The sequence below is a fragment of the Ursus arctos genome, unplaced genomic scaffold, assembly GCF_023065955.2.
Source record: "Ursus arctos isolate Adak ecotype North America unplaced genomic scaffold, UrsArc2.0 scaffold_23, whole genome shotgun sequence".
NCBI classification, from domain to species: domain Eukaryota; kingdom Metazoa; phylum Chordata; class Mammalia; order Carnivora; family Ursidae; genus Ursus; species Ursus arctos.
In genome coordinates this window covers 21,359,568-21,375,561 of record NW_026622908.1, presented here as the reverse complement: position 1 = coordinate 21,375,561, position 15,994 = coordinate 21,359,568, and positions in this window count along the sequence as shown.

Here is a 15,994-nt window from a genome sequence, read left to right as displayed (position 1 = left end):
GAGAGCTCAGCCGTGAACTTCTGACAGTAACTTTGAGTGTGCGGAGGGAGCCCTTGACGCCCAACCTTGGGCAATTCTGTCCTCAGCCCGTAAAACAGGAGCTTCCACACCGGCCACTGTTGAAGTTGTGCTGTCGACTGCATGAGCTGGGTTGACCACGACTTGTCTCCTGCTCCCCAAGCTATGCATGGCGATGCGGCGTGTCTGCCTACAGCAAGTGGGGCAGCGTTTTTCCAGTTCCTTCTAAGGCATCACGTGGGCTGGCAGCCCTGCTTCCTCCGAAGTTTCGGGAGCCTCTGGGCCAGGTGAGCACACGTGGGGCACGGCTCAGGCGGGGCGTGCTGGGTGTTGTCTGTTACAGGTAGCACTGGTCCAAGTCGGCTTGCTGATCTGGGGGTTTTGTTGGTTTGTTTAAGGTACACAGTGTTGGTCCAGGCAGGGTTTAAAAAATAATTTTGAATAATTTGCCTCTATTTGAAAACCAGATGAATTCTCTTGGAAATCCAGATTCGCTGTCTTTTCTGTAAGTGCACCGGGCAGCAAGGACCTGAAGCAAGGGGGGCCTGATCCGGCCGCAAAGAGCAGTAAAGGGGAGGGATGAGAGAGGTGGAACATTTCAGAAGCCTCTCCGCTAAAGCTGTCGACCTGGATCCCAAAGTTATAGAAGCTGCTTTTAAAACACCTGGTTCATAAGTCGTTATTGCTTATTTGTAAGGACTTAAGAGTTTCAGGGTGTAGAGGTTGAAACCAAATAAAGATCCTTGAGATCATTTGGTTGAGCCAATTCATTTTACAGGTGAACGTTATGGTTCTAAACCACACCGGCCTGCCCATAAAGGCTTGGAGGTAGGAACCAAGCGGGATTTGACTGGCTCCCCTGGTTCCTGCTTTGTGAGACCTCCAGACCTATCAACAGCCCCCCACACAGCCCCAATAGTCTGGGGAGCAAATCCGCAGGAATGTTTTGTGGACTCACACATGCCAAGGGCACCAAACACGTTGCTATCCACGTCAGCACGTAATAGGCATTCAGGGAATGCGTTGAATGAAGGGATGTGCGAGAGAGTCCATGAATGACTTTCAGATTGGATCCAGCTTTCTTCTACATATTATTATTTTAAGCGTATAATCTACCCCAACTTCTGTTAATGAATCTTGACAAAACACTAATATCTATGTCAGTTATAATCTGTTCTCTTAAAAATAGATGCAAGATTGCTCTGATTCAGAGAAGTCGTGGATCAGAGCATCAGGCTTTTATTTATTTATTTATTTATTTTGGATGTATTTTGGAGTCTCCTAAAACACTAATATTTTTATTGCCCCCAAATAAAAACCAAACAAAATTTAACTGTATTCTATGGGAAACCAGGAAAAAAGCAATTGGGTGGTGCTGTCTGAAACCAAGGCAACCGAAACTGGCCCTTTCCGAAGAGCTTTTGTGAAGCTATCAAGGCCATCTTGGCTCATAGCCAAGCAGCTGGCCCCAGGACCTTGTGTCTTGCTGGCCCGCAGATGTTTCAGGGAAAAGCCCTTGATTCGATTTTCATTCCCTTTTACTACAGCTCTCTTGTTCTAGGACTCCATTGGGGGAGCCATAATTGTCCTCAGAAACGTCTGTGCCCTCCCTCTGTCCACTGTTATCCTTGTCCTTGAAAGAGATGAATGTCCCTCAAGTTTGCCTTTCCTTGGGACAGGGAACTTGATCCTGCAAGTAATTCAATCCTGGGGTGGAGAAGGTGCCCCATGGGTCCTCCAGACTGGCTGGGACATGTCTGCACCCAGTGTAAGTTACCTTGTCTATTACGTAAAGATGGTAACACTTCAGAAAGAAAATGAGACAAGAGCTTTGCTCTTTGCTGCTGTCTGGTGGAGCGGTGTGAGCTCCTTGGGTAACATTGGCTCCACTTAACGGGAGGACAGCACTGGTCTTGATCACTGTCCTAAAACGGGCTCTGCCATTTTGATAGCCTTTGCCAATTGCAAGGTTTTTTTTCCTCCATAAACATCAACAGGCTGGAGAGAAATCTCCACAGTGAAAACCTGTCTCTTAATATTTAAAAAATAAGTCTCAGGGTGCACTTTAGGATGCGGGGGCAATAAATTACAACTCACTAAGTGCCAGCAGTTATACCAATTGTATATCTTATTAAATCCTTACAACAGCCTGAAGACGGTCTTAATCTCCCCCATTTAGAGATGAACAGTAGAGGTAGAGAGAGGAAGTGACTTGCCCAAGTAAGGGGCCGAGCCAGAATTCAAATCCAGGTTTTTCTAACAGCAAAGCTTATGTCCTTTTCTTAATGTTGCCCCTCCAGAGAGATCGTTTTTTCTTTTTCTTCTTATTTATTTATTTATTAGATTTTATTTATTTATTAAAGAGAGCGCGCACGAGAGTGGGTGGGGGTGAAGGGGGTGGGGACGGGGGCGGGGAGTGGGTAGGGAAAAGCAGACTCCCTGCTGAGCAGGGAGCCCAACTTGGGGCTCCATCCCAGGACCCTGGGATCATGACCTGAGCTGAAAGCAGACACTTAACCAACTGAGCCACCCAGCTGCCCCTGCTTTTTTCTTTAAAACACCCCAAATCACACAATATAATTGGCCTTCTCTGTGTGTTACTACTGGGATCTCACAAAGCACGCTATTCCCACCATCGTTGGAGGCTCTGCATAATACACATACCATTAACCCGGAAAACCTACTGTCTGAACCACGCTGGGAGAGAGAAACCCCCAGAACCCCAAAGCAATTGTCAGCCCGTGGCAAATGCCATCAGATCGCCCAGCCCAAGGCTCAGCCTCAAACCTTCTGCAGGCTGTCACTCTAAAGATAACCCAAAAGGTCTCATAGCTTCCTGATTGTTAAAACAGCAACTACAGTAGCAGGAATTGAGACCTACAGATCAGTGGAGTAGAAATGAGGAAGGAAATGGCATGTTAAATGACTCTTTCCTCCCCAGCTCGCCCTGTTCTTTCTAGATAGAGCCCAGAACTTGCATAGTTACAGTGGGATAATTTGATCAAATGCCGAAAGTGTTCTGTCAATTTCAAGGCTGTTCAAATCTCTATGTACTTTGAAGTCTGGGGTGCAGTGGAAATCCTGGGACATGTGTGCTTCTAACTTTGCTAGGCTGATTGGACACAGATACCCCCTCAGGAGGCCTTTCCCGAGCTGCTGTGTGAATGGCCCGAGGCCAGGGGTAAAGGGTAAAGCAAGTGTGCCGTTAGAGCCCTCTGCCCTTCCAGAGCTCTTAATGCCCTCTGCTTCTCATGGTCCCTTTCTGGTTTCATCGAATTTGCTGCTGCTTTGGTTCTTTCTCCCTCTCGCCCCACGGTTTTCTACTTCAGATCAAAGGACTTCCCCATTTCCCCACTTCTGGATTTGCTCCCCTGTGGGCCCTTGAGGTTTCGGGCTCCTGAGCCGGGGCAGGAGGAAAAGTCTAGTTTGATGTGGTCCCGTCTGCCATCACTGCATCCTCATACTCTCTGCCCCAAACCCCTCTCCACCACCTTCACTTTCCATGCCTCTGGATTATAGCTTTCCTCTGTTTACCACTGTTTGGAGGCTGAAGCAGGGGCCAGAAGGGTGGTGCATTTCCTTTCCTGGTTAAACTACTGACTACTGTGGCTAAGCCCTCCCAGGTCCCGCTCATTACAGGGAACAAGAGAAAGAGAAAGCAAGAGTGAGTGGGGCTGCAAAGACTGTTGTTGCACGGTTTCCCTTAAGCCCCAGAAATAGAAAGCCAGACTTCCGACTTGCAGAGCCGCCGTGCAAACCACCAGACCACACTACCAGATAAAAAAAAATGTTAGATTGTGTCATACCTCCAGCTCCACTTTCTGAAAATGGCTCTGAATGTCAGACAGCTTCGCCAGGATCCAAAGATTCAGAGAAGGTGGAAGAGGGTGGACAAAGGGATCAGGCAGTTCTCTATTCTGGTATCAATTTCTTTTCAACCACAGAAATAAAGCAAAGCCAACATTATGAAATATTAGACAAGAGCTAAGTTTCTGAATTGCATGTACAAGGCAGAATTGAACTGGATATCAACAAGCATTGAGGAAGGGAATCTACTAGCTAAAGAATGTCTCCTTGGCCCTTACAGTTTGTGCATGTTCATATATTGAGTACCAACTGTATGCCAAGCACTGTGCTTGGTGCTGCGGATTCAAAGAGGATGAGACGTTGCAGAAGGAGGCTGGACTCTATTCAGAGTCACCCAGATTCTAACTTTTGTGCTCCGCACTATCTCCACCGTGGAAATAATTTTGCTTCGTTCTCCCAGAGCAGCCCTGGCGGGTGTCTGTGTTGTCAGCCGCTGCAGGAAGAGTGATGGCCAGGGTGTTGACAAGCTCCTAATTGGAAGGTAGGAGGTGCCGCCAGAGATCAGCTATAAAAGATATCTTTGGGCCGGGGTGGGCTGCTAATGCTGGAAGAGACTCGGGGTGAGGCCTGGTGAGCTGTCACCCTGGGATGGGGCCTGGCCCCGCAGGCAGACGATGCCGGCGGCGGGAGGCAGCTGACAGACAGGCCCATGCGGGGAAGCAGCCATTTCGGGGAATGGCCACAATCACGTGCACACCAGGACCTCAAGAGCCAGCGAGCGCTAGGGGCTGGAGCGCTGGGAAAGGAGAGCCCGGAGTGGCCCCAAAGCCTGGGATCGAGAGGCAGAGCAGGAGAGCAGCTGATAAGAGCCTGGTGGGAAAGACAAGGGGAAGGAACTGCGGGAGTCTGCTTTAGCCGGCACGCTCAGCTACTGATGAGTGACTTCTCTGTGCCTCTAATTGTTCAGGGCCCTGAGGGCTTCGAAAGAAGAACCAGCTTATTGTTCAGGGCCCTGAGGGCTTCGAAAGAAGAACCAGCTTAGAATTTAATATCTAATTAGGAGGTGATCAAATCCAGGCCCTGAAATGATTGCTGGGTGAACCCATTCGGCACGCGTTACACAATAGTGGCAATTGTGCAAGCTCTTCCCGTGCATTATCTCATGTGACCCACCCAACAACCCTGCAAAGTGGGTACAGATGTCCCTGCTTTAGAAATGAGGGTGCTGGGGTTCAGAAAGCCTGCGTACCTCATCTAAGGTTGGCTGGCTGATAAGTGATGGAGCCAGGATTCAAATCCAGGTCTGTGGGAGCCTCCAAACGTTGGGGTACAGCCTGCAGCATCCTTTTACTGAAATAAATACAGTCCTGCCTTGAGCAGGAAGGAAAACTAAGGACTGGCTGCTGGTGCAGGGGAGAGAGAGAGCGGGCGATGCATGAACGAGGTCCAAGATGGCTTCTTGCAGTTGGAGGGTCCGTGGGAGCCAGTTCAAAGCGTGGATCCAGACTATTCTCTACTTTCTGAACCAGAGGTTGAGGGTCTGAGTTAGGATGTGGGCCATCCAGGGCTTGCGGTTTGGCACAGCGCAGAAGACCACCCCCCGGAGACCTAGGGGTTCTGCACGGAGCACGTCTGGCTGCAAGAGTGATGGCTCCACCCTCTCAGGAGGTGACCGGGCCACCCACAGGTCCAGGGCTCCAGACCGTGGGTTTGCAACAGGCTCAAATAGCAACCGGCCTCGAGCAGAAGGAAGAAGGAAACCCCCCCTCAGCCCTGGGCCGTGGAGCAGACTCTGCTGGGCATGAGGGCGTGCAGGTGTCTGGCAGAGAGATGAGGTGGCACAGGCAGCGGGCACTGGGGTGCCAGGGCCTCCCAAGAAGGAACAGGTGCACAGCAGGCCCATTAGCTGAGAGGGCGTGGGCGGGGCAAGCCGCCTAGATCCGGTCCAGGAAGCCCCCAGTACTGCCTCATCGGCTGGTGAGTAGGCTTGACCAACCCGCTGATGATCGCGGTATGGCAAGGGAACGTCTGCTTCTTCAGAGAGCCAGAGGTGGCTGTTAAATTGGTCTTTTAAAAGAAAACTATTCTGAAAGGGGCATGAGCCTTCAAGCTTCGCCCCGGGATGTTCTGGGCAGTCCGGCTTCTGTCGGAGGGAGGAAGAGCATCTATTCATAGGCCACGATGTAGAGAGGCCCCGCCGTGACTCAGACACTCGCTGGGTGAGCAGGGTACTTGCTAACGTCTTTGGGAACTACTAATTTACCATCTAATTTGCTCCTCGGCCCCAGCCACAAAGGGAGACCACTCAGTTCCTGCAATCCCAAAGAGAGGCTGAGGCTGGTGTTTGCCATGATCTCCCCAGCAACTGTGTGTGTGTGTGTGTGTGTGTGTGTTTGCACAACGACCTACGCTATGGGGTGGGGCACCACCCTTGCTAGCATCTTCAAACACATTCGAATTCTGTAATGGACATCCTCAGAGAGGCCTTGGCCTCCAAGAACGTTATTAACGTGAAGGGTATCTCTAAAAAACCAGGGTACGTGGAGACAGAGGTCACACATTCCTACCACCATGGAGACCAGCGAAGGGGGGCACACACATGAAAGCGTTTGCTCTGTGCCAGTCACGGGGCTAAGGTTCCACGCGTCTTTTCTTGTGGACACGTCACAACTACGCTTTGAAGCGGGTACCAGGCTTTCATTGTTCCAGGCCCTTGCCCCCAGTGTTTCTGATTAGAGAAAGCCCGTATTTCCTTAGACTCCACCTGAAAAATCCAATCTCCTGGAAGACCTTTCCTGACCTTATCGGTAAATTAGTGATGCTGTCCTTTGTGCTCCCAGAAAAGCATGTCGCTTAGGGAGACGGCAGGCTCAGCTTCCTCATCTGTCACTGGGGCGACGGCAGGGTCATCATGAGGAAATAAATGAAATAAATCGTGTCAGTGCTTTGACAGTGGCTGGCACTCAGCCTTCGCTAGTTGCCGTTGTTATTGTTAATAATAGTACTGGTAATACCACTTCATGACTTGCCGTTAGTTGTCAGTGCCTTGAGTGAAGGGCTAGTGCCTACTCTGTTCGTTGTCGGGTGCCCAGAGTCTAGAATGTTCGGCACGTGGCACTCGTTGCCTAGCTGGGGAGTGAATGAGTAAGAAGGAGTTATTTGCCTCCTCCTCGCTTCTGTGAGCTCCTGAGGATAGGCCCTTATCTGACCAATTTTGTTTTTCTAATGTCACCGCTTCGTCTCGCACAATGCAAGTGTTCAGTGACTGCTGAGAAACGAACAGGATCGTGGAAGCTGCCCGTGGGCCGGTACCCGGCCCACCGCGTGTGTGCGCCCGTCCCCGCGCTCCGGCTCCAGAAATTCCGTACGGGTGCCCTCGGCACTTCGCCCCTGGATGGCGAGCCCACCATGGGGACTGCGTCTTGCTGATTTTTAAATCCTTAGTATCTGGCACAGCACGTGGCATACAGGAAATGCTCACATGGCTACCGTGGACTCTTAGATCCAGCGGGACTCAAAGGAAAGCAGAGTCCAGAATGAATTCGTCGTTTTGTCCCCCCATCACCACCCAAGCCTGCTCTTCCCCAGAAGTGTCCCGTGTCTGTCGATTAAAGACCTGGTTTCTTGGGGCGCCTGGCTGGCTCAGTCGGTAGAGCATGTGACTCTCGATCTCAGGGTGGTAAGTTCAAGCCCCCACGTTGGGTGTAGAGATTACTTAAAAAATAAAATTAAAAAAAAAACAATAACAAAAGACATGGTTTCTTGGTGACAAAGGTCTAAAACTCCTCGGGAGTGCTGTACCCTAATGGAAAAGAATAGTCTTTGTGGTCAGACTTTTCTGGGCTTGAATCCTCTCTTTGGCCCCTACTGGCTGTCCTGCCTGGACAAATTGCTTACCCCTTCTGATCCTCAGTTTCCCCTTCCAACAAATCAGGATAATAATACTCACTATCCATCCATTTAAGTATTTATTGGGAACCTAAGACGCAGCAAGAACCGTTCCAGGCCCTAGAAACCCATAGATGAGAACCTAACAAACATTGCTCGTGCCTGAATGGCAAACTCCAACCTAGAGAGGGAGAGAGAGATGCCAGACAAATAAGCCAGCAAACATACAATATGTCAGATGGTGACAGGCGGCGTGAGGGGACAGGCGGTGGAGTGGTCAGGCCTGGCAGTGTCTCATTCAGGTGGTAAAGGAAGGCCTTTCTAATAAGGGGACCCAACACCTGGGGAAGAATATTCCAGGGAGAGGGAAGGAGCAAAGGCCCTAAAGCTACAGGTTGAAGAATGACAAAGGGGGCCTGTGTGGCTGAAGCAGAGGGGTGGGGGGCATGGAAGAGAGGACGTGCAGATGGCTGGGGCCAGGCATGGAGGGCCTGACAGGACTTAGACTCTTGCCCTGGGCAAGCAGGAGAGCTGTGGAAGGCTTCAGGCACAGGAGGGAGGTGACGTGAGGCAGGTTATAAAGGGATCCCTCTAGCAGCTGCATGGAGAATGATTTGTAGGGACAGGGCAGGAGCAGGCCAGCCATGTGTACCCCACCAGCTTCCTGGAAAATTAATAATATATTATATATTAGCATCTGGATCGGTCTGGCAGGGAGTAAGTGCTCAGTCCATGGGGGCTGCTATAGATGATTCTGGAGCTGCCTGGGCTCTTCCTCCCTTGTTTCCTGCAGATAAGTCTTGCCCAGTCATGCAGTGTCCCTCCTGCCCTTGCCCACCTGCTCATTCCCTCTGCCCCATACCTCCTTTCTTCAACCCTTCACTGATGGTGAATGTCCTCAAATAGCAGCCCCTGCCTCCCACCTCTCCCATCCCAATCCAACCCAAATGCAACTCCAGTCCTATCCTTTCCCTGCTCAGAAGTCTTCAGAGGGTCAATAGCTCATTAAATCCACATTCTTGGAAGCTGACATTCAAGGCCTCCCCCAATCTGGTGCTGCACTTAACCATTCCCATCTGTTCTCTACTTCTCTCCCAGAAATATTGAATACTTGTGGAGAAAGAGTTGGGTGTAGTATGCCATTCCCAGCAGAATGACCCAGGAGCCTCACTGCTCTCTCAGTGGCAAACTGATGATCACGGGCCCTTACCCCAAGTTCCCTGGGCCATCCAGGATGCCCCAGCCATGGCAGACATGGATGCCTTTACTGGCTCACCCCTCCCACCACGGTCCCGGGGACTCCACAACGATGGGTCTTCTCCTAGAGCTACAAAATGGCACACAGTTTCCCAAATCGGTTTCCTTTTACTGCTCTTATCTCCCTAGACACCTGCCCCTAAGAACCCCTCACCTAGAACGAAATGCCCTCATTTTGCCTTTCCTGGTTCTGATGGGAGACCCAGCCTCCAGGTCATGGATTCCCATGTTCACCTGCCTGCCACAGTTCCTGGGTCCTCCATTACTCTATCCTTTTCCTAGCTGAGCTCAGTCCACAGATGTTTGGTTCCTGGACTGAGGGCAGAGAATCACCTGGGACCTCTCGGCCATAGACAGAACGACAAAATCCCTGATATTACTTTTCGACCAGCCCAGAGAGCAGGCACCACCATCCCCTCACACATCCGCCATGATGGGACTTAGGATAGCTTGAAAGACTGGCTAATTTCAAGACCTTCTCACAGGGAAGTATTAGCCGCACCTGGATGGACACCTGTCACCGTGTGGCTCTCGGAGAAAGGCCAAACACCAACAGCATTATTCTAAAATAGCATACCTGAGGTTCTCTACTCCCTTGAGAGGACGCTGAAGCATGGCCAGCGTCCACAGCTGGGGGGTACAGATGCCCCCCCCCAGCCTTATAAAAGGCAGTCCTGGGGCACCTGGGTGGCTCAGTCGGTTAAGAGGTTAAGCGGCTGCCTTCGGGCTCCCTGTTCAGCAGGGAGCCGGCTTCTCCCTCTCCCTCTGCTCCTTCCCCTGCTTGTGCTGGCTCTCCCCCCTCCCTGTGTCAAATAAATAAATAAAATCTTAAAAGAAAAAAAAAAAGGCTGTCCTGAATGTGGAGTCTAAACTCTGGAAAATGTTATCGTGGAACCTTTAGGTTGTCACTAGCTGGCTCTGCCTGATAGGGCTGCTGGCTGCGGTCTGGGACACTCCTTGCCAGGCCACCTGGGCAGTATGGCACCCACAGTCTAATCTCTGTCTGTCTGGGGTGCATAACTCTTCCTCCACAGCACCACAGGCCAGGCACATTACGTTACCCTGAGCAGGAGAAACAAAAGGGAGTGTGGCCCTGCACTCTCAGCTCCCCCCAGCCCAGGCTGTCTTTGCCCCAGCTCTCACGCCCAGCTCGCTGCCCGGCACATAGGTCAATGTCCCCTCAGCACTCCTGCTTACTGCATCTCTGCGACAGCCTTCCCAATATCAACACATGCCTCCATGACCTGGACGTGGCTCAAGAGTTGTTCTGGGCCAGGGAGTCAAATGCCACATGGCAGGTGATGACCGTGGCCCAGCCAACCATTGCTTCTCAGAGGATAACGACCCTATTACCCGTTTCATCTGCCAACACGCCTCCTGCCAGAGCGTAGACATCTCCCCCTGGGGGATCCCTCACTCAGCATGTACCACACGCTGGAAAGAGGTGAGCATCAGACAGACCCCCAAAGTTATAACTCTCTCCTCTGCCATCCTCCCCACAGGGCACGATGAACCTACTTCCGCTATGACTAAGACTTCCCCTCCCAGACCTCCCAAAGCAAGCCTACTGCTTAAGGCTAGCCCCAGGTTGATCTGTATGCGTACATGGTCAAGGCCACATCCCAGTGGCTAGACCTTATGCAATGTCAGGTATGCTCTGACCCCATGAGCAAGCCACCCTCTTATTTGCACCATGCTGAATGACCTCACGCTCATGGAAAAGGCCCACAAAACCAGCAATAGTAATGCTACTGGTCTAGGCCCCTGCTATCCAGGACCAGATGGACAGGACATTGATTGATGGTATCAAGTCTGGTCCCTGGCCCATGAGTCCAGATCATGCAATTATCCAAATGCCTGTGGGCGTGTTTGTGTCTTCCTGGCCCTGCACCGCATGTCAAGACCTATGGCCCTACACTGGCCCAGATACTAAAGAAACGTGAGTGATTAGAAGCCCCAAAGGGAAGCTGGTCCACCTGCGCCACTCCCCTAGATAACGCCCTCCTGGTGGCCAAAGTCACCTGCACACCCTACTAACTCTGACAACCTCCTTGACATTTACCGACCACCCCGTCATGGGACCCTGCTGGTCCCAGTCCCTAATCGGAGATGATGAGCCATTTTCCTACCCACCAACCTGCGTGTAAGTGACGTTGGGAGCTGGAGAACGGGGACTAAGGGCTCACAACATGATTACACCAGGAAAATAGCAGAGGCAGCAGAGGAAATGTCCAAGGTTCTATGGGCCCATGTGACATAAACAGAGGCAGCCCTTGAGGCTTTCGCTGAAGGGCAAAAATCCCTAAGAGCCAGCCTGGTAGGTAACACACTAGCTCCGGGTGATTTGCTAGCTGCCCAGGAGCACGTGCCCTCAGAGGACCTTCCTGCTCTATGTGGGTAAATATCGCAGGCAGAGTCATCTAAATAGCCCCGCAAATGCAACACCAAACCAAAACCAAATTTTGCACGAGGTATCCTGAGCTCCCCAGGAACTGGATGTCCCCTGCAGGCTGGCGTGACCTTGTTCCAGGGGGCGCTTCTTCCAGCAAGGAGACTGAATATACTGAACAGGCTATGTCAAATGGGAACAGCCTACAGACAAGCAGATTAACAAAAGACAGCCTGAAATTAATCTGCCCCTCCACTGCCTCCTGGTCTTTTTCAACAAGTGAGTTCCTGTCCTGTATCGGTGTCCCCGGGATCAGGCTGTCTTTCCCCACAGGTGTTAAGGAGTCCTCTTGTCACTGGGCCCCTTGCCCAGGGACGACTCCCCCAGCTTTGCGAATGCTAGAGTCAGTAACAAACCTTTGAGTTGCCTGCAATCATGGCTCAGGTGTGGTGCATATGGCAAACAGGTGGCCTCGTTAGGCTGTAACGATATCAAGGAAAACCTGAACCTGTCGTCATTCCATTGCTACCCCGGAACTACAGCACCAACACCTGACCCCACCCCGAGACCCTTACTCGGGCTGTTTCTGCCGGGCACACCTGCTCTGCTTACAGGCTCGATGAGGGGAACCAGCTTTGGAATCACTAGCTGTTAATCCCTACTCAGTCGTTACAGCTCTGTGACCTGGAGCAAGTTTCTTAGCCTTTCTGTGACTCATCCATAAAGTTGTGACTATGCTACTTACTTCATCAGGTTGTTGTAAGGGAAAAGCAATTACCCACTCTAGGTAAGGCTCGTAGTAGAAGTCTGACACCAAGGGAATTCCCAGATATTCACTCAAGGCACAACTAAATTTATCCTTCCCACAGAAAGCCTTCCATTCCTGTTCGCACTCTAATTTCTCCCTAATCCGATCAGATTGCTTTTCTGGCCAGCACCTCGCTGGTGGTCATGTGCTCCTTCCCCATCACATATGTATTCATTTGGACTCCCCAAGGAAAAGGTAAAGATCCGTGAAGGAAGGGACTGCTTTATACCTGGCCCACCTGCTGACTTGCTGTGTCATCTTGTACTTAATTATCTTGGGATTGAGTTTTTTCTCTGGGATGGCAAATACATGGCCTGTGTGCCAACATTTCCACATCCCATAGCCTTGGGAGACACTGGTGTGTAATAATGATTCTCTTCCCCCAGAACCTGGCTCCAGACTCAGTATCCTGCTTAATAGAACTTATTTTTTTTATTATTTATGTTAGTAGACATATTTATTATGTCAGCTAATGTATTCAGTAAGTATGTATTGAGTACTTACAAGGTACTGTCTGGAGATAAAACTTTGAGCACCTTGTCCCTGCACTTAAGGAACTTCTCACTCAGTGGGGAAGAAAGACAATAAGCAAATAAGAAAATATCAGGTAGTGGTAAGTACAATGATGACAATAAAATAGTGGTGTGTTAGTGTCTGGGGAGATATCTACTTTAGATTGGTGCCCAGAGAGAGACTCTCTGAGGCCGCTGGAGATTTTGATCTGGTAGATTCGGTGTGGGCCTATGGACAGGTGTAGTTAATAAGCAAAGGCAGGAAATTTGGGAAACACTGACATGGTGAGTAAGAGTGAGAGTATGAAGTCAGAAGACCTAGGTTCAAATCCCATTTCCTGCACTTCCGTAGTTGCGTGCCCCGGAACTGTTATTGAACTTCTCTGAGCTTCAGTTTCCTTATCTATAAAATGGGATAATACTATTATTGATCTCAGAGGGTTGTTCTTAACATTAAATAAGATAAAACATATAAAATGCCTGGCACATAATACGTGCTCAATAAAAGGTAGCTGTCATTTGCAGCGGTAGGCCCATCTCATCTATCCCTAACTGTAATCTTTTGCCTAAATTACTCAAAAGATAAATCCCACAAATGCGACTTACTATGTAATTAATACGGCCTCCGAGTAGATTTTTGCCTAATGAAACACTTCGTCTTGAAAAATGAATTCTCAAAAGACCTTCTTCTGAGCAAGAATGCCAGGGTTCAATCAGTGAGTGTCCTAGAGCTCTCTAGCTTCGGCAGGATTAAGAATTGGAAGGACTTTGGCCTCATTTCCTCCCCTATCAGATGGGAGCCTGGCTCCTTGCCCTTTCTAATTCGGGCGTGGGGGGAGGATTTCTGCGACCCAAAGTGATGTGAGATTTGCGAAGTGTGAGACACTGGCAGAACCCTCGCTATGTCAGACCGGCCAGAGCACCCAACTTGAAAGGTCATGGTTCCTGAGGCACCGGCCTCTCCACCCCCGCCCCCAGCCCCGCACGTTGGGAGAAGCTGGCCACTCCTTCCCATTTATAAGCTGAGCTGGTACATAGCGGAGAAAAACAAAGTTGGGCAGGAAGCAGCCTTTTCAACCAGTGAAGAAACCGTTAGAATCCATCCCTTTGCCCTGGTGCCAGAGCTCCGCCTGCCCCACCCAGCCACACTATCAAGGACACACAGCTATCAGAGGGCCCTGGGGACATTTGTCCCTACTTTATCAAGGACCAGTGGAAACATTTCTCTAACTGACGATAAAGACCTCTCCCCTCTCTCTCTCTCTCTCCCCCTCCCCCCCTTGCTCCCTCCCTTCATTCTGCTCCTAGCTACCTACCAGAGGGTTCCTGTCATTGTCTTTCAGTAACAACAGCTCTGAGGAGATAATTTTCAATCAAAACTTGAAGTAACTGGTGGAGACGCAGGTAAGACGAATTTCATTCATTCATTTGGTCATGCATTCATTCTTTCGGTATATATTTATTGGGTCCTTACTATGTGCTAAATCTTAATCGAGGCTCTTGGATTGGATTCTGAGCAGAAGGCGCTCGCAGTCTTTGGGGGAGCCGGACAGTACTTTAACAATCCCAAAATGTGGAATGACAAATCGTGATCCAGGCGGGGAGTGAAATTAGACAACAGGAGTCCTAATCTAGTCATGGAGGGTAGGGGCAGGGGGTCTCCTTGGAGAAGTAACATTTGAGCTGAGAGAGAGTGTGTATAATAATTTTCTGGATTTTACCCTTGCCCTCCGAGTGGGTGTTTTCAGGGTTAAAAAGATGCCTCAGGGCCCGAAAGACTTGCTGCCATCCCATGCCAGTGCTGTTTCCGATATCAAGTCACGATTCCTCGGCCCTTGTGAAGGTTAGGATGGAAATGACTTATTGGAATAATAGAGAAGCCAGCATAAACCTGCCAGGACCTCCTTCAAGATTCAGTTCACTTTGCAAAAGTTGCCAGATAAAAGATATTTCCAGATGGAGGGCCACGCAGGAAATACAAATGGAATATTTTTTAATAGCTCTTCCTTTGCAAGATACGACCCAAGGCAGCCTTCTGCAGTTATGATGGGAAGCACGGCCTGAAAGCTTGAGAGGAGCTGAGCTGGCCCTCAAGCAGCCCCGGGGCCTTTGGAAACGGCCTGAAGGAACATTAAAGATGCTCTACTTACACGAGACCCCCCCCCCTGCTCCTGCCACCGCCCCCCAAAGCGGAGCCTGTGCCTGTTGTATTCTAACTGACAGATTCTCAGAGGAGAGGGCAGATAGATATCTATACGAGCCCTGAGTTCCTTTAAGGATGTGGCTTTACCAAATAACAGCCTGCATCCTTCTCCCCCTTTCCTTGGAGCCAAGTGGGCTCCTGCAAAGAAAGTCAGTGGGAGTGCCGGGACCAACACCCCTGACAGAGGCCCACGTGGGCTGGGATTGCCACCTGCAGATTGTCTCAGGACGCGCAGGACTGGCTTTGGGGTTTAATGGGTCCACAGATGAGGCCGAGATGGTTGTGAGCTTCCTGAAATAATAGGTAAAATCCCGCATGTTAGCCCAGATGGGCGCCCAAGGTGACCTTGAACTTTGACCAGTGTTTTTGGTGGTAAAATAGACATACTCTAAAACTTCGCATTTTAACCACTCTCAAGTGCACACTTCGGTGGCAGGAAGCGTGTTCCCCCTGCTGTGCAACCATCCCCAGGGCTCATCTCCGGGCTTTTTTTTACCTTCCCAAAGCGAAGCACTGTACCTGTTGAAAAATGATTCTTCCTTCCCCCTCGGCCCCTGGCAACCACCCTTCTACCTTCTGTCTCCATGAGTCCGACGAGTCTAGGTGCCTCGTGTGAGTGGGATCATACAGTCTTTGTCCTCTTGTGACTGGTTTCTTTTACTTAGCAGAACGTCTTCAGGGTTCCTGGATGTTGTAGTCTGTGTGCGGATTTTCTCTTTTCGAGGTGGACTAACATTTCCTTGGATGCACGGGCCGCTTTCTAAAAACCCACTCGCCCGCGGACGGACACCTGGGCTGCTCGCGGTCTTTGGCCGCTATGAACGCCGACATACAAATATCTATGTGAGCTCCCGATTTCAGTTTTGGGGGGTGGTATATACCCAAACGTGGACTTGCTGAATCATTTGGTAATTCTGTTTTTAATTTTTGAGGAGCGTCCATACCGTGTCCTACAGGAGCTGCACCGTTTTGCCTTGTCCCCGGCAGTGCGTGGGGGTCCAATGTCTCCACGTCTTTGCCGACGCTTGTTCTTTTCTGGTTTGGGGCAGGATTCATCCTCACGGGTGTGAGGTGGTACCTCATTGTGGTTTGATCCATGTTGCTCTACTGGT